General features: G+C 39.4%; 1 protein-coding gene across 1 annotated transcript in view; it reads right to left on the reverse strand.

Annotated features, from left to right (window-relative positions):
* LRFN2 (leucine rich repeat and fibronectin type III domain containing 2) overlaps positions 1-23,021 on the reverse strand; it is a 196,247-nt gene extending 173,226 nt beyond the window's left edge. Inside the window, exon 1 of the mRNA XM_072333578.1 lies at positions 22,959-23,021. The gene's annotated coding sequence lies outside the window, so the exon portion shown is untranslated. The remainder of the gene's footprint in view (positions 1-22,958) is intronic.
* Between the last annotated feature and the right edge of the window lie 204 nt (positions 23,022-23,225).

Below are 23,225 nucleotides of genomic sequence, written 5' to 3' on the forward strand. Positions count from 1 at the left end.
CAAATAGGAAGTTTCTTTCAAAGAAATAACAGATTCAGGTTCTCATGTCAACATGGATGAGGCTTAGCTCTTACAGTTAAGGTCAAATGAACGTGTAGCTTCAATCAAGTATGTGATTTCTAAAGATAAATGCATGCATCCAGAAAGGAAATCCAGCCACTAAGCTGATAGCGGTATTTTGGTTGGAACCAGAACTTGCCAAAGATCGCTCCTATCTTATGTATCATTTAATTTTACTTTAAATAAATATATTTTGTATATGTCTATTAATATAACAATATTTAGTTCCATGAAGACTACTTAGGCCAACGCACTATTCCAGCACTGAAGATTACACGATGACAGCATCACTATATCAAGAGGGTACAATCTAAATTGAAATAGCTACACTAAGCAGAGAAAAAATAGGACATACAAATACACAACTGAGAATGGAGGCAGAGGAATATATCAGCAATGTTCAAAGTCTACATTATAAACAAAGAATATTATTTCTACTCTTGAATTACCACCTGCAAGGAGTGAGGGGAAAAAAACTGTAGACCATTAGTCAGAAGGAAAAGAGCGTAATTATCAGACAGGCATAAAATCACGCAGTCCCCTGGTTGTGTAACAAGTCTATTTTAACTGGTCACAGGAAATTCAGAGTTGGATTTTTTTTTTTTTCCACTTTCTCTTTAGCTGAGGGTGAATCAATTTCCATACTGATGCAGCTGGTTTGGGACACTTAAAATTTTGTGTATGGGTCACAAATTTCCTTTCAGCTCAGACTCTGAACAAGACTTCTGAAGAAATGTATTTGTGGAGGGGAAATCATGTTCTGAAGAGATAGACCTTTGAGCAGATAACCCCGTCACCTCAATCAATGACGATCACTTCTACTGGAAATGTAATTGAAAAATATCTCATTTGACCACTAATACATTTCCACTTCCAAATCAAATTGTAGCTACCACAGTACTGCAGCACACAGCTTCTAGGCAAATAACACATAGGTGATAATAAAGAGTAATCCATTGCTTGTTTCCATCATGTCTCCACTTGCAAATATTAAATTCAATATTGGAAATACTGATTCATTCCAATACAGCTACTTAAGCTTTTACAGTATAAGTTAAATCTGCTTTTATTAGCTACATACAGAATAGCTACTTTGAATTTTCAGTTTCATGAAGGAGCCTACTAATTTAGTGGAGCACACAGTAAGTTTCAGTTGGTTTTAATCCAACTTATAACAACACCTAAAAGAAATTTTACTTGACTGTAGAAGTGCCATTTCAGGAACAGAGATTCAGCTGTTCTTACCCCCTTGATCACCAAAATCATAACTTCTCCAAGCTTTCCACACAGGGGAGGGGAGGTTCACAGCTGCAGATTTCAAATGGACTAAAGTACCTCACTTACAGGGCAGTGCAGGAGAACAGGAGGACTAAGGCAGAATATTACTCCATGCAGAGGCCATTCTGGACCTCACTCAAATCTGCTACTTTAACAGAGATTGAGTCTTCTGCTGGACACCTACTGTTATTCATAGCAGTACTCTGGTTCCAGTTTTCACAGCTCCTGGACAAAACCTCAGTAGCTTGGCTGTAGGACCAGCTCACAACCAGCATCCAACTGCCCAAATCAGTAAAAGCCTTTCCACATTCACCTGGAAAAGCACGGGTGCTGTTCATTACAGTATCCCTGGATGTTACAAACATACAAAAGTAGCTACATAAAATATGAAAGCTTATTAGCATTAAGGTGCCATGCAAAAAAAGAGTTGAGTTGAATCAACTTTCGATCTGCAATATGCCAGTAATGCTTCATGAGAAATTTTTCTGTTATACTTTGGTCTTACAGTACATTCTGCTATCAGGAAGGTTGCTTTTTTTTTGTTTTTTTGTTTTTTTAATCATCATTATTATTATTCCTTGGGCCACCTGTGCATGTGCAACAAAGACACAAGGAACAAAAGAAAAATAAAACCACAGTTATGGGGTCTGTAAATATACCTATGATGGAGGTGCCAGAAATATTGTATGTGAAGTACAACACATTAATCTGTTTTGTGCTGCAGGTTGAAATCTTTCTTCAGAGAAATCAATTGCAACTAAAAGCTAACATTTATGACATAAAAGAAGTGTGGTGTCTTCATTATCTAAAAGAGCTATTTCTTAAACAGCTGTAGTACACATCTCTTCCATACTGCCTGCTCATACCTTCCAACAAGTTAAGCGCACAAGGGAGTGTTAGTGGAGATGAAACACAGGTACAGAATCTCAACAGGTGTAAATTTACACCACTCCTTTCATACTAAAAAATAAATAAAATAGAGCTCATTTTGATGAAAAGTGCTAATGAAATATAGAAAACGCTGAATTCTTCAGGTTTTGGAGTGTGCTTTTTAAAACCTCAGTCATTGTTCTGCTGATTGCTGCTCTGCCTGAATAGGTTTTCTCTTTGGCCTCAGATACAGAGCCAAAGGAAGAAATGAGACTGATTGCCTTCCCATCTGAGAGTTACGAAAAAGGTGTTGAAACAGGCAACTTCATAAATAAGGAAATGAGCTGCAGCTTCTCTCTGCCTTCATTAGAAGAAAGATTCAGATGAATTCAGATCTGACAGGGAATGTAAGGCTACTGCACCTCAGATGGGGTCCATATAAAAACTGACAGCATGAAAGTGCTTTTCACATTGGAAAAGAACAGAAGAAACAAAGAACACTGACTCTTCCTCAGGAGATTATTTTATTAACACATTGTAATAAAAGAGGAAAAAAAGGGTGGACAGTGAAATTAATGCCATGAGACTTTCTTCTGGGTTATGCTGAGTGCCTGTGTAACAATTCACAGCATGCATCATCATCAACCATGTAGCACTCCCTCACTATTTCCTTGTCCTATGGCATCCTCTAAACATTGAAGAAAACTCATTTGTACTGGGAACGTCTAGTCTAAAGGAAAAGTCTGAGTCTTAATTAAAGCCCAAATTCTGTGTGAAAGAAATTGAGACCCATCCCAAGTATATCTTATCTACTGAAAGATATGACTCCATTTCTTGAAATACAATGGCATTCAGGGTTTGTGTTCACAGAAAACCACTGAAAACTTGTTTTAAACCTGATACCTTGCTATTTTCTCAATTTTTCACATGCTTCTTCAATTGTGAAAATAGAGCACTTATTTTTCATACTTTCCCTGTCATTTCTGATTCTGTAGATACATATCTCAGTCATTTATTTTGCGACTTAGAGCATCCTTTCACAACCTGAATAACACTACACAGTATACAATATGTGGGAATGCCACAAACCCATAGCACAGAATAACAATGTATTCTGTTTGGTTCTGTTTCCTTTCCAATTACTCCCATCTTCCTAAATGCTTTTTCCCCTTGTCTTGTTCATTATGATATTTTGTATAAATATATGAAAAAGTTGATATTTCTTAATTTTACTTATACAGATTTATCTTCATCCTCAATCTATATTCAATCTATGTACACATTTTCATTTTCAAATATTAACACTTAAACTCAGCCTGATGATTTTCCACTCACTTATTCATATAAGTCTATTCTTATTGCAGCTCTTCTCATCCATTTTTTTTTTATTTAAAAATCTGATGAAATCTTTTACATCAGCTGATGCTATGATATCACTCTCCAGTTTCATGGAGACAGCTCATGGATTTGTTGAGCAGCTCTGGTCCCAGCATATATATATATATATGTATGTATGTATGTATATGTATATATATATATATGGATATATACCCACAGAAAGCACTGGAAGCTTCTCTCTATTGAAAAACTTTGAGCATCGTTTAGTTCACAAAACCAATACTCGACCAGATTGCCCACATCTTCAACTCATTCCAAGTGCTCAAATATACAGTGGTAAGACATGGCCTCCATATACAAAATATATAGCAACTTTTTTTTCCAATATATCACACTCATCTATATAAGCGTTGCTAGAATAGCAGATGTGACCTGTACATAAGGCAAATAAACATCTATCTACATCAGCACCACGGCACTTTTTTAAAAAGGATATAATCTTTTGTACTTGTTCTGTGCTCAGATAAAGGAACAAATTTAAATGATGAATTATATATGTCCACTAATAGCTCAGTTATCATGGCCCTGAATAGGGTATAAATGAAAAGGAAGGTCTGAACAGCAAAGAATCTTAAGCAGATATATCCATAGTTCTTTCTTTGTGATAATTTTACATTGACCTTAGCCTTCATTTACTGCCACTAAATTATCTTGGAGTAAAGCACTTTTTATCTCCAATGAGAGAACTACAACCCTGAGCTTAATGGGCTTCGTGTCTGTCCAATACCAAACATATTTATGCTTTTTACTCTTCCATAGCAGCAATAGTATGCACTTCTCTGTGATTTTGGGCTCTGTATTTGGCTCTATTTATTACCTGAACTTTCTTTTTAAAACAAGGTGGGAAGTTCGTTTGATAATCAAAGTCAATAGCACTTGCTTGCTCATACTGGCAAGAAAAGAGAATTGGAAAATCTGAAAAGACTCAAAATGAAAATAGAAAACTTAGTGGGGGTCAACTTCTCACAGCACTTTGCTTCAGATGTCATTACTGAGCTCCAGTAAATTAAATTTCTCATTAAATCTAAGTTTTTCATATATTTCACATGTATATATTGTGAGTAGAACACTGTTTCCCACAGAATGTGAATGAGATTCAGTATCCTATTTCCCTTCACACTTTTATCATATCAATTTTCTGTGAATGGAAAGAGATAAATTATCTAAGGCCTTGATGTGGTGGTTACACCCTGATATTAACCTAACTCTACCGCTTTGCTCTCTCCCCCTCTTCAAAAGACAACGGGAGAAGAAAATACAATAAAGAGCTCAAGAACTTAGCTGAGGGCAGGGAGATCACTCACTAATTACTGTTCTTCCTTAACAGATCCTGTGTGCATGGATGCAGATCTTCCCAAATTACTCCAGCATGAGTCTGTACCACAGGGGCTACTCTTCTAGAGCAGCCTGCCCTGTCAGGGGCTCTCCATGGGCTACAGCCTCCTTCCAGCCCCATCCACTGTTGTACTGCGGGTTCCTCCATGGACTGCACATGGAAATCTGCTCTATACAGGGCCTATGGAACAGAGGCAGTGCTGTTTCTCTTACATTTCTTACTCCTCTCTCTTAAGCCATGCTATGTAAGTCCAATACAATTCATGTATCTCCTTTATTGAGGTGACATTCAATGAAAGTATCCTAATCTATACCTTTTGCCTAAAGACTCAGAAACCTCTTCAGTTTTATGAAAAATGGTTTGCCAACATATTCTATTTATTGTATAGTTGTTTCTATTACATAATTTTGCAATAGTTCTAATATAATAGTACCTAGGCTGTTCCATAAAATAATACCTCCTATTCATTTTCATGGAAACTACAACTGCTACAGGAGCACAATAACACTATTTAATACAGCAAATTCTCAGCTAAAAACCTGTATTTCAAATTAGCCATTACCTTTAGCTATACATTTTCACCAGCTACAAACAACTCTGCATGCTGAGCTCATTAACAATCTGCATGGCCATCTCAAACATGTCTTCTCTTTCAAATTGCTGCACCACTACTGAAAAGGATCACTCACTACCTTACTATGCTTGTACCCACTGTTTGGTCTCCATAAACCTTCAGCATGCATCAATGAATATCAATGAATGCAATTATTTCAGCACGGAGAAATGCAATTCCATACCCCTTGATTCAGGTGGGGATGGTAAGGACTGTGAGGCAACCTTGCATCTAAGTGATTTCCAGAGTTTTCCTGCTGACAGAAGGAAACAGGAACTTAACATCTGTGTTTTTGTAGCTCTAATGATATAGAGTTCCATACTCAGTTTTCTTTTGATAGCTAGAGCTCTGGTTTAATAGAAATAAAAAAAGTCTTCAGAGATGTACTATTGTTTATACAGAACATCTCTTAACCAGCTCATTCATTTGTGCCTATTTGCAGGCAGACTCTTCAAAGACCAGGTCAGATACTAATCAATTACACTTTGGGTGTTACCCCAGACGTTTCTCATCTCTCCCCCTCCTCCCCACTGAAGAGGTAGATCCTGATCTTATTACTTCATGTTGCTTCCTCCGCTACATAATCTCCACACAAAATTTCTCTTCAATTTGAGTGCAATTGGTGGCTCTGACCAATTCCCACTTGCTCCAGCTCTCCTAGACACTACAACTTGCCCTACATGGCTTAATTCTGCTGCACAGATTTCAACTAATTCAAGCCAAGCAGCAGATGATTTACAGCACTGGCTCCTGCCTGACAAGGTCTGTGCAGCTGGGGCAGTGGCAGAGTACCACAATCCAATGTGGCAGAGGGACTCGCTTCCTGTCAACCCAGGTTCATTTTTGAATCATTCAGTCCTCTCCAGAAGTTGTCATCACAGGATCAGAGGAGTTCTGGACCAGCTGTGGAAAGCTTAAACCAGCCATCACTGAAAGAGGAACTTACTTGCTTCTGACTGTCACCATTTCTCCAAGCCCAGTAGAAGCAAGTACTATTTCTTTAACAGACTGTCAAAATCCCCCTAGTAGTAGTTCCGCCCTCTAATACTTATTTCTAGTAAAATGACTCTTTGCCTTAAAACCACTTATCTTTGTTGTTTTCAGAAAGAAACAACTTGCTGTGAACCCTTAGCATTTTCTTTAAAAATTACTTAGCAATAAAGTAATGAATATTAAATACTCCTGTAGGATTTATCTTTGAAAGCTTTACTAAATGTTTATGTGAAACAGCCTAATTGTTTATATTGTTTTTTAATTGGTATTTGAATAGAAAATGCTTATCAAGGATTACTAGCAGCTTTAATCCTCCATTTTTGATTGGTGACAAAGTAGTCGTGAAAGAGCTTAAGTGTTCTGGTTTAAGCTGGCAGGTGGCTCAGCACCACACTGTAGTTTAGTCTCACTCACCTTCACAATAGATAAACAGGAGAAAAAAAAAAAGAAGTAGTAGAATTCATGGGTTGAGATGAAACTATTTACTAAAATAGACAGAAAAGGATAATTATGACAAATATGTATATGTATATAATGAGTGATACATGAGCAATTACTCAGCAGTCACTGACAAATGCCCAGCTAGCCCCTGAACAGCTAAAGAGAGCTATGAACTCCCAACCCCTTCAAAATTCCTTCTGTATGATATCGAAGTATTGAATACCCCTTTGCCCAGTCCAAGTCAGTTATCCTAATACTTTTCTAGCAACTTGGGCCACTTGCTAAGACTAGCCTGGGCTCTGCATCACATTGCTTTGCAGCAACTGGAAACATCAGGACGTTACCAGCATTGTTTCTCTTAGAACAAAAGCATAACATCATGCCACACACTCTAAAGAAAAAAATTCCATCCCAGCTGAAACTAAGATATCAAGGAAATAATTCCTGTACCTGTAACAAAGCCACCATATTCAGCTTCATTTTCATCCAGTCCCTTTCCTAACTTGTACAAATATGCATTGTTATTGTAGCTCGCCCTTCTTATTTATCAGTATAAAAATACAGAGTGCCAGTGCACACTTGTGTACCAAGAAGATGCTGAATAAAGGCAATGCAGAACCCTTCATCCCAGTTGAAAGTAATTGCAGAACAAAAGAGATGTGAGAATTTAATTTACGACATCAGGATTTAACATGCTTTTCCCTACTGAAACACACTGTATTCTCTGGAAGTTCTACTAGTACTGACCACTTTATTTCTCATGTCTGTCAGGTTACAAACTTCTTATTTTTATACTTGCTTTTCCACAACAGCATATCAAAACCACCTCATGTTTGGCTCAAGGTCAGCAATAGTATGATCAGACCTCTTTCCACAAAGCTACTCCCTTGGCCAGTGTATCTTTTCACTCCATCTGGTTTCAAGAAATCTTCTGAGATTTAACATTTTGTTAAAGCCCAATCATCCTACCTGCACACATAAGCCCATTGCTTATCATCAGGTAAATGGATTTTACAGGACATTCAGTCTAGTGTTTTTCTCAACTCCTTCGCAGCAGGAAAGTTTACTAGTTCTACATATTTTGAAAAGAGGTCACAGTTCTTGGTGTGCCTCCAGCACTCTTCAGCCTTGGTTCCTTTCTTTAAAATCACTAATCATCCTATGTATTTGTCAGTGTAGTGTCAAACCCTTCAGCTTTCCCCATCACCCAGGTTTCCTAATAATCATCACAATACCCCATGGAGAGGAACAGAGAGAAGTTCACTGGCTGCCACCTCTCTCCAGTGCTGGCAACTCTGTGAGGGAGTTTGCTAACTACATCCAGCTGCACACATCTGTCCTCAACTTCCTACCCTTGACAGTGCCCTGTCACATCCCTCTATGTATGTTGCCTGATCTGCTGACAGAGCCATGACACAGAGTGCCTGACAAAGTCTTACTGACTCCTTGCCTACAGAGGTATTAGCTCTGGCTGGTGGACAATGAGCTGCCAGGTGCTGTCATTAGCAGTACAAAACCCCTCCAGGCTCCCAGACCTTCCTGCTCCTCACATGGCCTCCAGTAGCTTCACTTCATCAGCTTAGCAAAAATTGTCTGCGAAGGACTGGACTGAAAATTAACTAAGAGTATTTTAACAAGGCAATCAAGATAAAGAGCTACTGGTTTGCAAATAATAAACCCCCATGCTGCTGCTTGGCCCCATCTCACTATCTTCCTCACAGCTCAGCAGGAATGCTATTGAAACTCCACATAGAAGGCAATGCAGTCAGCTCATTTTGTGAGTGAGCGCATACCAAATCTGTGCCCTACAACATGCATATTTTATAGTATTAAAGTTAACAAAAGCCATTCACTTGTTCACACAAGTCTGACAATCAAGTTTCCTTAGTACTAAGTCAAGAATAAAAAAATAGTTTAAATATTAATTTCTACGGGAATATGGGGATGGCATATAGTGTTCAGCTCTGAAGAACAGAAAACTGTCTACACACTGAAAATCTATCACACCAGGAAAAGCAGTTTCTCCAAAATTGCACTTATTTGACATGCCTCAACATTCCCAAAACAGATAGAAACTAACCCCCCCTCAAGCAAGCAATACAGTTAAAAGCCAATTATCCTTTCTCATCATAACATCTTAGGTCCCCCATCCTTATGGAATTTAATCCAACTCACACCATGCAAGACAACAAACAAATACCTTAAGACTGAGATACAGACTTCAGTTTAACCAACAAGTAACACCAGGCTTCAAGCATGAGAACGGAGAGATCATTCTTTAAATAACATAGTTAACACCAGTCACAGTAAGGCTGAATACACACAAAATACAAAGTTGGTACCTTTATACACCACACACCTGTAAAGTATTCCCACATGAAAAAGTCTGTTCCTTCTGTTTCCTCATGAACTCAAACTCATCTCTTGGTTCATTTGCAAGTTCCTATCTGCAGTTCACAGTCTATTTTTCCTTGGCAATTTCTTGTTAATCACTCAGGCAACAGAGCTAACATATAACTAGGTAAAATACATAACAAAAAGGAGTCCAAAAAATATTAATCCACATGCTATCATAAGTAAATATGTACAAGTAGATTATCTGTCCACGTATCGAAATAGTACCAATGGCAGATTGGGAACTAACTAAGAATAAAAATCTACCTGCTGTGAATGGATAGTTCAACAAGTTGTGCTCCACAGGGCAACAACAAATAAATGTACTAAATGACGAAACCCTACTCCTACTTTAATGCTGCTAGTCATTTATCTCAATTTCTTATGGTCATCAGTTCCAAAGATTGTGAACATTCTTTTCCATATTGAAGCCAGTTGCTGTGTTTGTGACCCAAAATATTTATGCTTATAGGAAAGCACTTCATACATATTAAGGATTACATTGCAAGTCTGAAGGGGTGGAGGTGCTGTTATAACAAATAGAAGTCTAACTTTGCTCATCAGCAAGATACCCTTAGGATTACATTTCAGGGTCTTAGTGTGAAGATTGTAAGAGACTGGGAAGCAGGATTATCATGTTCTGCTCTTGACTATGGGGTAATTTACACCACAACATCATGTGATTTCAAAAACCTTTGCAACCCTTATCTCTGGGAAATAGAATGAGACAAAAAGCCTTCAGAGGAAAAGATTCTGCTGAACATTTAGACAACAGCAAGTGCAGCTAATCCAAAAGGTTCTGATCTACACAAAGATTCATTAGTAAGAGAAAGATCTCAGCCTGAAGAAATAAGGTATTACCAGGTAGGGGGTAAAAAGAAAACAACATTTAATATTCAAACCATGCACTTCACTGCTTTCTGTTCTGGACTCTAACTTCAGCCTGGAGCTACCAGAGACTGCTCCAGTCTTACTAAAAAAAAGCCATTGTCCCTTGAGTCAACACTGCAAGTTTTTCCAGCACTACACAGGCAATCCCAGCTTCCACTAGAAAATACAACCATGGAAATGGTCACAACAATCCCAGGAAACCCTACAGGCTTGGGGAGGTGTGGCTGGAAAGCTGCCTGATGGAAAGGGACCTTGGTGTGCTGATGGATTGTTGGCTGAATACGAGCCAGCAGTGTGCCCAGGTGGCCAAGAGGGCCAATGGCATCCTGGCCTGTATCAAGAATGGTGTGGTGAGCAGGACTAGGGAAGTCATCCTGCCCCTGTACTTGGCATTGGTGAGGCCTCACCTCGAGTACTGTGTTCAGTTTTGGGCACCTCAGTACAAAAAAGACATGGAGGTACTGGAGCAGGTCCAGAGAAGGGCAACAAGGCTTGTGAAGGGCTTGGAAAATCAACCCTTATGAGGAGAGGCTAAGGAAGCTGGTGCTGTTTAATCTGGGGAAAAGGAGGCTGAGGGGAGACCTTATTGCTCTCTTCCAGTATCTGAAAGGTGCTTACAGTGAGAGCAGGGCAAGTCTCTTCTCACTGGTGACAAGTGACAGGATGAGAGGAAATGGCCTCAAGTTGCGCCAGGGTAGGTTTAGGCAATAGGAAACATGTTTTTTAGAGGACAAAAAAAAGCGACAAAAGCAAATTCCTGTCAATACTTCAGTATCAGAGCAGAAAAAGCAATGCTTTATTATTGCCAGGGCACAGCAGAGACAGCTCACCACTTCCTCTCATCTTCGGCATGCTGGGATTTAAGAAAAAAATCTAGCAAGGAATAAAAGTGCTTTTCAGTAGTAACATGTTCAGGCTTCTATCTCTGACATCTTGCATTTCTCTCTGGTTTTTGCTCCTTCCCTTACCATATTCAATTTTCAGTGTTTATCAAATCAGTTGGGAGTTTCTTCTAGATTTTTTTTTTCCATGAAGAAAGCAAAACATGCTCAGATCTAAACACTACCTGTTCTTGAAGATTTCACTTACTTTGTAACACAAAGGTTCAGGAACAGAACATTCCTTCACAGGAGCAAGGACACAGACGCTGATAATTTATTTTTCAACAGACCTTAATCTCTAACTCTGTTTACAAATCAAGAGGACTGGCAAAAAACAGGAAATATAGGCAGTGCAAGGGGCTAAGTTCACACAATAAAAGCAAATGGATGCTTCCTCTAGTGCAACAAATTCTATTCCATGTAGAATCTAAAGAGCTAGAGGTGGCTTTATGTTACCTTTTCTATTCCACAGCCTTTGGCTAGAACAGGAATGGACAGTTTTCTAAAGTAGATTAAAGGAGCCACATACAACCCTCTGCTAAATTTTTCTCAGGCTCAGCAGTCACGGAAGTAATTGCTGACCACATTCCAAATACAAGTCAAAAGACTTCTGATCTGGATCCAAGTTTCCCTGAAGCATAAGGTACTTAGACTGTGTTTTCTGGGTCACATCCAATTTTGAACTCTTTTGTTTATCTTGTGTAGGCTATTAAGCCTCTCTTAGATACAGAATTTATAACAGCACGGCCTTCCCTAGAGTACTGTGTGTTGCCCGTGTCATCCAAACAAGACATCCCCTAACTAGAAGGGTCTCAGTGGCGCTGAGTAAGCTATTTCTCAGGGAATTAAAAAAAAGCTATAACCCAATAAACATGGAAAAGAACTGGGCAAATATCTGGTCCACTCCCATTTCACAGGAGAAAAAGAACAGCAAGAGATGGAAGAGGAGAAAGGAGAATATTTTCAGCAGCATGAAATCAGGCTGAGGAACTCAACACCAAGGTTCTACCCGGATTCAAAAGGAAAAAAACTATGCATAGAAGACGTACTCTAAATTTTAACAGCTGTTTACTAAAGGAACCGTGTAGTTGCCTTTCCTTGTGTTCTTACGCAGAGTATTAGATCTGTTGCTTTCAGCCTTCAGTTGACTTATGAAAGGTGAGGAGAGTATAGGAAATACAAGATTATCTCCCATCTCCATAGTTTCTGGTGGCTCTTAGAAAATTCACAGTGCCAGGGAATGTCTACTGAAGCACCTGAACACACACAACGTAGCATTTCAGAAGGAACACAGTTAAGTGTTGCAGTACAAGAGCAATATTTAAAGGTCTGTCCTCACTTGCTTATACCTCAACATTACTTTCCTTTATTTTGGTATATGCCCACGGGGAACAGTTTACACAGATATAGAAACCACTTGGCACTAAAATGTGCCCAGCAAGCCCGGTGCACAGCTGCCAGCAACTGAGCAGACAGTCTACTGGCAGTAATTAGTGACTACAAGTGAAATAGCAGCAGGGCCTTTCTAGCCAGTGCTCACTGGCCAAAGGCACACTGGTTGCCAAATCCCACTGAAAGGGAAAGCTGTCTACAACCACAGACACCCTCTGAGGGTCACGCAGGGCCAGACCCCAGCTTGTAGCCACAGCCTTCTCTGAACTGCTGTGAGACACACACAGCTTGTAATTCCTTTATATTTTAGTTGCAGTACAATCCTCAAAGCCAACGGAGTCCTGAGTTTTACCGCCTGCAACAGTTCTAGGGATGTTTGCTGAACAATTACTAAGAAAAGAAAAACAACAAACGAACAGCATCTCTCTGAAGTATACATGCAGAAATTTTGTATGTTTTTTTTTACAGTCAACATCTCTGCTTCCTCTGCACAGCTGGTAACTGTCCACCTGTCCCCTTCATCCCTCTTAGCTGTCTACACAAACAAATGGCAGTACAGCAAGAGAGATCAAGCAGCAGCATATGGGCAAAGAGGAAAAAAAATAGCTGTCAGTCTCTCATGTGTAGAAAAGAGCAGCTCAGCAACAGTCAGTTCCAGAGCTAAGGACAAAACTTCCAGTAGGAGACAGTCAGGCTCAGATGCTGAATGAGATGTGCTGAATTCAACAATATTCCCCATTGCCCACCTTGACCCAATATCCTCTCTAGAAATAAGAATTGGATTTAGTTAGCAGTGACAGATGCTCATCAAAGCTCACATCCTTACAGAAGCAGCTGCCTGAGACTAAGCATAATGCGCACGTATCAGGGAAAGCCCAGTTATTCAGTGTACCCTCTCCGCTAGAGTCCTTTATGCACAATATTCAGCATTTCTTACCACAATTCTTTACAGTGTATAGATGTTCTCCTGTTCCAACATACTAAATACCCAGTCACAGTCCCAGAGCTCTGAAGAAGTACTTTGGAGGCTGAGAATACTTCAAGCCCCACCTCTGAGACCTCAATATTGCCCAGCATAACACAAGCTAACCCTCACTGTCAAGAAGTAGGCATCTTTAAACTGAAAGTTGCAGCTGTACTATGATGTTCCTATTATCTGTCACTTTCAGGTTAGCAGAAGAGTGCATCTAAGCTTCATATTTACCTGACCTATTCAGACACAAACTTACAAAAGTATGAAAGACTCTGGCTTCACAGCTACCTCTGAGCTGCTCCAGCAGAACGTAACCCACCAGCCTCAAGTCATTTCAATTCACCTCTGTGTTCTGCAAATCCAGTAACAGCTGTGGGATTGCTTTACATTTACTGCAGTGTTACTGAGATCCTCACCAGGTCAAGGCATTTAAGACTTAAGTTATGAGAGCATTTCTTATAATTAATTTCCCAGCAGAATATTTGTATTTTAGTTATTTGAAAGATGTTTCTATACACTACCAAGTTTCCAAAGAATTACTGAAATGCTTCTTTTCAAAATATATTCCTACAAAAAAAAAAAAATCTAATTCTATTAGAAGCACATAACCATGTTTCTCTCAACCAGAATAACTCCTCTTAAGTTTTAGTCTTCTTTATATGTTAATACATTAAGTATTCCAGATAAGAGATGGTAATATATTGCAGATACCAGCAATAGAAACTTGCATAGCAACAGTAGCACAAATTTCTCCCACATAATGGTCCTGATTTTTTCCTTAAAAATAACCTGGAAAAAAGAGAGAAAGAGAAAAAGAAAGACCAGATTCACTTTCTGAGTGGCCTCACCAGGTTAGAGGTGGTGCCCTTAAGCTGAATCTGTCAGAATTCACTTGAAGATGAATTGCCTCTGGAAATCTGTCTACTCAGTGCTTCATCAAAATAGTGCCTGCGTGAAAACTTTGCAAAGAACAAATACATGGTGATATTTACGGGTGTCCAAGACACTGTCATTTGACTCATTTCAGTTAAATGCCACTTGTCATAAGACCTTTTTGTTGCACTAATGTGATTATTTCCATTCCCTGGATTATTCCAATACATTTTCCTAAATCACTTCTGACACCATATAGAGAAGATACTAACAAGCTTATGATCAAACCAGCATCTTCAGTTCACTTTCACCATCAAGCACTGATTTAAAGAACTAAATAAAGACCAAACTCAGTAGCAAAGAACTGTAAAGATGGGTGCCAGAAATAAAGCATCCTGTAGATAGCTCTTCAGTTTCCCTATTATGATACACTGCTGAGCATTCAGAGAGCTAGCTATGAGCCTTCCCAGAAATAATTACTGTACTGCTATACCTTGAGATAAGTGAAAAGCATTAGCAAAGACATTCCCAAGAATATTTGTTAGAAATAACAATTGCAGAACTGCCAGCATAGAGAATCCTTTTTCAATCACATCTGCCAAATGCTTTGGTTTTTAAGCATCAGAGGCATCAGGTGAACACTGATACACAGAAAAGACTGTCAACCCTTCATCAGTTTCCAGAAGCAAAGGGACTGCCTATTACTGCCATCTGCAGTGTTTGCTGCAGGCTCATTGGCAAACTGGACAGATGAAAATGAGGGCAAGGAAACACTTGGAAAGTGGTGGATGCTCCATTGGATGTGTATGCCAGTGCGCAGATGGTCCATATTTATTCAAACAGAGATAGGATCAAGGAGTTACAAGCCTTTAAAGGCCTGTAATGATGTTTGTTCCTCCAATAACATGGTTCCACTGCAGATGGTGGAAAGGTTCCTGATCTTTCTTCATTCTTCACTACTTACAATGTTTCTCACCCTTCTTCCTTCTGCAGGGAAGAACTTTGCTTCAGCCAAATATTTTCCCCTTCTGCCTACTGTATCTTCAGTACTGTACTCTGCAGATGAGCTCTTCCTTTACATTAGTCATCCCTTATGAGACAGATATTCCTTCTATAAATTCACACCCTCCTCAGCTTTTCTTGAATCCCAGTACAGAGACCTTCTGTTGCAATCCTTTAGATGAAGGGATGCAGTTAGATCAGATTATGAATTCTATATTATACCCTGCTTAAGATGACTCAGCAGAGGGACAAGAAAGATGAGGTGAGGACAAAAGAAGTACCTCTGTGACACAAAGGATTGCTTCCAGGAATTACACCAAGCTGTATATACTGTTGCTTTAGGATAAGTGCAATGAACTAAGTTGGGTACCATTACCTATCTCCTCTAGCAAAACATGAGTTCTTCTCACCCTCATCAAACTGTGTATAGTTTCAAAGAACAACTATTCTGCAAGGCATACATTTCACAACTGTAGAAGCACATCTTGAGTTGTTTGGTCCCATATACTTAAGAACCTCAGAACAGTAAGCAAATAAGCTTTTGAGGGCAACACTCAAAAGCAGGTACCACCATAATACTGTATCCTCTCAGACAGGAAAGGAAAGCGGGTATATAAGTGAAGTACATACATACGTGTACAGTTTAATAGAAGTGGCCATTCATATTATGCTGTCATATCTCAGCCAGATATGATATCTCAGATATCTCTCAGATTCATAAAGAATTTTGTCCATGAGCATCTTATGCCACCAACTCTGAACTCAAACAATACTACATCATCTCACCCAGGAATACTAACACAATTAACTCTACATTAGTAATTGCTATGAATTGTGGCCTAGCTACTTGCTAACAGTTGCTAGAATTTTCTTACAGACACCTGAGATATAACTATTTCCAGAGAAGTACAGAGAGTTAAATTACTGACCTAAGCAATAATCTTAACAGCATATCATGAGTATGGTCAAGGAAAGTCAATGCCACAAGAACATACTTACTGTAAGTAAGGCAAGAGATAAAAACCATGGTGTTAGTATCTAGAATTCTGTCACTCATCTGAACTCCATATGTTCAGATCACAAAGTACGCTTCAGGAAATGGAAGGACCATATTAGAGTGCAGTAGCAAAGGGAGTAGCACGAATGGAAGGGTGTTAGAAAGGAAAGAGAATGGTGCTCACCCATCTCTGAAGATCTAGGTTCAAAAGGAAGGATCTTCAGCCAGAGATCCTTCCCCAGTGGCAGTCAGCCCTTAAATGGAGTCTAGGAGAGGTGCAGGCAGGCTCCAACCCTTCTGGTCACACAGCCTTCACCTGTGCTCCCAGAGCTGACTGGGTCCTTTCCCCAGGTGCTCAATCAGTGGTTCAGGCCATGACTCAGCAGTTACCCCACTATTATAGTTGTTGGCTGAAGCTATATATGCACATCCTATTTAAATTTCCCCTCAGAATCAGACCAAACAAGTTACGTTCACTTCAGTAATCTAAATGTTTTGTTTCCACTCCTCAACTAATCCCTCTGTATTCCAGCAACAAAATCCAGAAAAATCTCTTCACATTTTCAGACAGCCCTAAGACATGAAAAAGTAGTCCTTAGAGCCACCTATCTATCATAAAGCAAGCAAGCACCTAACACTTTGGCTAACTTCTTACAGATTCTGATGTACATGTCCTGATTGCCTCTTCAGGGAAAACAAATTAAGTCTTCACCTGTGATACCACAAAGATTTCAGACATTCTTGTTCCTTGGGCTTTGTTAATTTCACTAGACTCAGTGCCAGGGAAGTGCAAAGAGCAGAAAATATTTGACACACAAAAAAAAATAACAACCACCATGTTGAAGGAATTCAACCCCAAAAAATTCAATTGGCAAATGGCAGGCAGCCAACTGCATACATGCAACTAACTTTTCAAACACTGTTCACACAGACTCGTGGTACAAAACTATACAGTTCTTACAACCTGCCTTTGATACAATACTCAAACATCTTCACCGTGAATAAAATGGGAATATCTGTTGCTCAAATATTTTTTAAACAGAGGCATGCAAATATTCAGGGTTTAATTGTGAATTTCCCACATGATAACAGAAAACTTACGTCTGTAGATTTCCATACAAGCTGTTCCAAAATAAACGTATAGGTTAGAGAATCAAAGCAATGCAATGTATAGCAAATCCTTACTCTGAGCTATAACCGTATTTGTGATAAACAAGGGCTTCTGCTCAGACTTAAAACTGCAACAAAAGTAACTTTGGATTAAATGCAACAAAGGAACTCCCCTCCCTAGACTCTGAGCCTGCATATGGCAGAGGTAGGATTTGTTACCCCCATACACTGGAAGTAACCTCTAAGCAGTACAGACCTAGCACTTAGCACTTAGATTTCCTCCTGTGCGTTTTTTTAACCACAACATGCAATTCTGATTTCAGATGATTTAGGTGAGCGTATGCAAGAAGATAACTAGGCATCTATTGTCTCTAAACACAATATCACTGCTACAGTTAAATTAATGTCTTTGCTTCCCAGCAAATGTCTCACACTTCTGCAGGCACATTTAGAAAGCTCTTCAATGCAAATTATATATATATAATTTATATATATATATATATACACACACACTAGGTCTGTAAGACATTTGTTCTTCTCCATATACACAGTTTTGTTTATCTTTTTCATTTCTCCCCATCAGTTCCACCTCTGGAAAAAGTGTGTTGGGGCATACAAATAATTCAGTTTTCTCCCCCTATACTACTCCATAACTTTCCCCTGGATTCAGCTCAAATTTGCTCATAGCCCAATGTTTCCCCCCCACTCTTCCTTAATCCTTCTGCTTCAATTCTTTCCTTCCTTTTCATCAGTTATGGCTCATCATCTGTGTATTTATCTCATCTCTATTCACTAAAGTAAGAGGTATGTCAGCAAGTAGAACACCGCAAATGTTTCTATACTATATAAATATTTTGAAATAACTCTTCTGGGGAAGTAAAAGGCAATTTTCTTCCAGATGAGATTAATAAGAATCTTCTAAAGGTTTAGGAAATCAAAGTATCACCAAGCAAAGCAATGAGTCCTGCCCATTTCCCTCCCTGTGGACTAATTCACCTCGCACATATTCCTCATCTTATGTGGAACGTGACATGGAGCAGGCCATTTGCTTCAATTAGAAGACACTGACACAAATATAGCCTATGCAAGTGTGGGGAAAAACCATTTGACAGTTATCTCAACTGACCATGATGTCAGACGTGTTAAAAAGCAACCTCAAATCTCAGTAGTGATACTAAATGTGGACAAAGAAGCACAAGCCCAGAAACCATCAGCCATTCTGGGCTCACTTTTCCATTTCCAGGCTGATGAGAATTACAGGCAGAAATGAGATTTAGGGTTGTTATAGTCACGGAAAGCGCCAAACTGTTTGAACAGGAATGCCAAAGGCTTCCTAGCTCTTCTTCAGAGTTCACTGTCTGAGATGTTGTTCCTTTTGGGAATATGTGACAACAAACATTAGCCACTGCAGCAGATTCTAACATGGCAAGCCTACCCAGAGCTGCATGTACTGATTCCTCCGAAGCTTTCAGTGGAAAGCTCTGTCAACAAGCAGTATTTCTCTTTGGATAGGATTGTGTTCTGCCTCAGAATAATGCTGCTTTCACCTCAAGGTGCAGTTCTGCTCTTCAGTTTATTGTAGGAGTTGAGAAGAATAGTTTTCATGGCCCTTTTGCCCTGAAAGATACCGACCATCTCTTGCACTGAACTCTGCATCTCCAGAATTTTGAAATTATACTCATCTTTTGTATTTCCTTCTTCATTCTTAATTACCTGCAGGGCTCAAGAGAACTCTAGTGACGAAAAATACTAGAGTTGCAGAGCCCTGTTAACCTGTTAGGAGTATCCTTCATGAGATGCAGCCCACTGGTAAGACTTACATAAGGGATGAATTTGGATCACATAGCAGAAATCCTGCAAGGATGACTCACTGATGAGTTTGCAGAGTTAGAGAAACAGAAACAAATCACCAGGAGGAACGCTATCTAATATACACATTTTTTAACAATGGTGAAAAATGGTTTGTAAAGCAGTGTATGGGATCAGCTATCAGTCCTCACCCTATGCTGGAAGGATAAGAGGAGAGAAAGTACAATTAATGTAGGCCTTAGCTACGCCTTTTTATGTTACAGTACAGAGTAAGGAGTAGAACATGCTATTCAAAAGGTTGGAAAAAAGTTAAACTGCAAAACCTGGTCAGAATATACTTGGTGAATTCCCACAATGCCTTCACACATCATGGGCTAACTGCCAGTTAGTTTTCTCCTTCAGTCTCATCTAAAAAGTAATTTTTTTCGCTGTCCAAACTTTTACAACTCTTGACTGAAACACAGCTGCAAATAGTGTCCCTTATATTAAATAAGATGAACAGTAACTTGTACTTTGTCTTCCATAAAATACTTCTCAATTGAAATCATGTCCATCTTGACTCACCTTTTCCTCTCTTTTATTATTTGAAACAAGACTAGAAGGCAACAAAAAACAAGCTTTCATGCCACTCCCAGTATTTCGGGATCTTGTTTTCCACTTTGGATCAAAGTTGCGAGGTTGTTTGCCATGCCCAGGATCATGTATACTAATGTGAAAAAGGAGAATGATGTACAGATCAGATTGATCTCTTACAGGACTACCAGAACACGCTTTATTTGTCATACATGCATAAATCAGTAAACATGTCCACTCATCTCCTGTCAGCCAGGCTGGGATGCTCACAAAGCTGCAAGATACATTTGAGGCATTCTCCAGTCTGCAAGAGAACATTTTGTCTGCAGACTGACCAAATGAGAGACTGCTACATACTGTTAAACTGGCAGCATTGTAGGAACTAGGTACAACAGCTGGAGCATCCAAGACTTTATATAAATTGTGGGTTTGGCCACCATCAGTTCCATGCTCTAAATGCTGCCCTTAGGATGGATATTCTGTAACTGGCAGTCAGCTGCCTCTCCAGTCCTGGCCAAGCCCAGTTTACCAAATGTAAGTTGAAAAAGATCTATGGGCACAGTCTAACCCCTTAATCAGCTCAATAGAATTCTATTGAAAGAGGACTCATATCATAAATAATATATAGAAACAGGAGGCTTTGGTATTCCACAATGGCTGATGATGCACAATTTATTTGTTAGAAGACATCCTGCCTGCAACAGACACCAAGCAGAAGCCAGTAATGAGAGATGCCAACTTCAAGCCATACGGAGTAAGGAGTGGGCAGAACTCAGTCTGATTATCACAGCAGAAGCCAAAGTCATGCAGGACACAGTTCCTGATCAAATCTTGCAAAGCAGCAATGATTAGAACTTCGAATAACATGTTAAGAACACAAAGCAATGTGATAAGCTTAACATGAGAACAGGGAAAAGTCTATTTCAAAAAGAACTTTTGACATCTAGCAGTTGCTGTAAATAGGCAGCACCAGGTGGTTTAGACTGTTTGTTTTGCTCCCATAATTTTACAGCATCACAGCTTCTTGCTGCTTTTAGCTTACTGATGGTTTGGTCTAAGTGTACTAATAAAATGCTTTCTAAGCTTGGACTGCCACTGCTAATGCCAAGAAACAAACAATCAAAGTAAGAGTACAGAAGCTGGGTTGTTTCCTATATACTCTTCCTCCCCTTTTCTTCCTTGCCATAGTCTAAGTTTAAAGTGAGCAGCTACATATGCAATTTTAATATTTGATCTCACTTGCAAGTTCTTCTGCAGGCTTCCTTCAGGGCTTTAGTTACAAAAGAGATCTTTCATGGATAGTTATAAAGCTTGTGGGCAAACAGATGTGTTTTCAGACTGCTTGATCAGTGAAAGTTTCAGAACCAGCTTGCACTTACGTAACTGGGATGGAGGGCAGAATCAATGTGTCTATCTCAACTTTAATAGCATGCACCATGCAGATCACCAACGACCACGGACACACAGGAAAGGACAGTGAACACTGAATAAACTGAAGACTAGCTGTAATGATGGCAGCCCAGTGACAATATAGATTAGGGAATGATTTACTTCCTGATGAATGAGAATTAGAAGCTCATTAGGAGAAAAAATATCTTCAGGAATCCAAATAATAATAGATTCCTTGATATGGTACCCCTAAGAGGTTGCAACCTCTATCACTTAATACTAGTATGAATGAAAGATATGGAAATAACGCAGTGAAGCCTCCCCTCCATAGATCCTTTTACATGTCAGAATTGTCTTAGACAAGGGATTGTTAAGGTAAGTGCCACTGTGCTCCTTGATAACCTTCTGTCCCAGATAACTTACATTCTGGTATATCTTTCTCAATTTTTGAAACATAGTAAGTATAAAGTAGCAGTGAGACTTGGGGGGGGATAACACACTGGTTTCACATATATTAGGAAATAGATTCATACTTGAGCTCTTCGCTTTCAGTTCTCTTCTTGCCATGCCAGCTTCTGAAAGTAACATATGCAGTTGCTATCACAGCTAGAAGCTCTAAGCCTAAATCTCTTCAGGTTGCAATTACCTGTGTTACCACAAACCAGAATTTCTTCTGATATGTATTAGCCCAGAAAGGACATCCTTTCCCACTATTTCACCTTGCTGCAAGAATAATGACTGTTCAGCCCCTAAACAGGAAGCAGATATCACCCATTTTCAAGCATACAGCACATACAGCACACTATGCCGCCTCTCTTCCAGTTACAGCTCTGTTCCAATATTATGGGGGGGGGGGGGGGGGGGAACTGCCAACCAAAAATTCTGAAGAAAATTGGTGAAGGGAAGAAAGCAAAATATTGTTTTCTGGATGGAGGAACAAGATGCAGCTGAAACTTTTTATAATCATGTTCTGCATGGTCTTTAAGTTTGGAGGAGTGAGGAACAAATGGAGAACTCTAGTGCTGTCATTCAAAAGGCATTTCATTTTGAAATGACACTACCTAATTTCAAAAGCACAAGAAAGCTATGAACAGCTTGTTAAGGGATTTGTAGATAGGCCTTCCTCCACTAAACAACTGGAGGATAAGGCTGTCTTGTGACCCCCTCGGCTAAAGAACTTTAGTAGCCTGATTAAGATGCTTATTTACATCCAGTGTAGATTTTTGACAAGGAACAGAGCAATCTGAGTGATTAAATTTGCTCAAATTGCCTGGATGAAAACAGGTTTTTCCACTCCTTTACTTCTTCCTCAAAGCCATTAACACTTTTATTCGCTCTTAACTTACAGAAAGGGTTATCCTGCAAAGGAGCAATGTTCAGCTGTGAAAACTAATGTTCCTCTTACTCTGTTAATAAGTTGATTAATTTATACCTTACAGTTTTCATACAAGTTTCCAGAGAGTACACTAGAAACGTTCCCCTTTTGGTGGGGGTCTGCAACACTTCACCAGCTAAATACAGTGCCTAGACATGGGAATACAATACCAATTGCACCCCTCACCTCCTTCCACAGGTCCTCAGGCATTTCCACAAAACCACAGAAGTCAAAACAAAAACAAACAGCACTGCACCATTTCTGACTGCCTACAGCAACAAAACAAATTATTAGCTGATACATTACTTACAGACATCCTGCTGAACCATAACACCATCCACAACAATGGACCCTCAACTCCACTGCTTAGAGGCACAGCTGAATTAAGGCTCAGTATATTTTGGTGACTTCAGTTCTCATTGGCTGCTATTGATGTGACTCAGCTGATTTCAGTTAAGGTGATCAATTCACCGTCCCAGGGAACTTAGCCTAACAAATTCCTAAAAAAACTGTTAAAGCCCTAAAACTTTGTCCAAGCTTGAATGTAACTCTTATCCAATATGCCTGACAGCTACAA

Source organism: Excalfactoria chinensis, chromosome 3 (assembly GCF_039878825.1).
Source record: "Excalfactoria chinensis isolate bCotChi1 chromosome 3, bCotChi1.hap2, whole genome shotgun sequence".
Lineage (NCBI taxonomy): Eukaryota > Metazoa > Chordata > Aves > Galliformes > Phasianidae > Excalfactoria > Excalfactoria chinensis.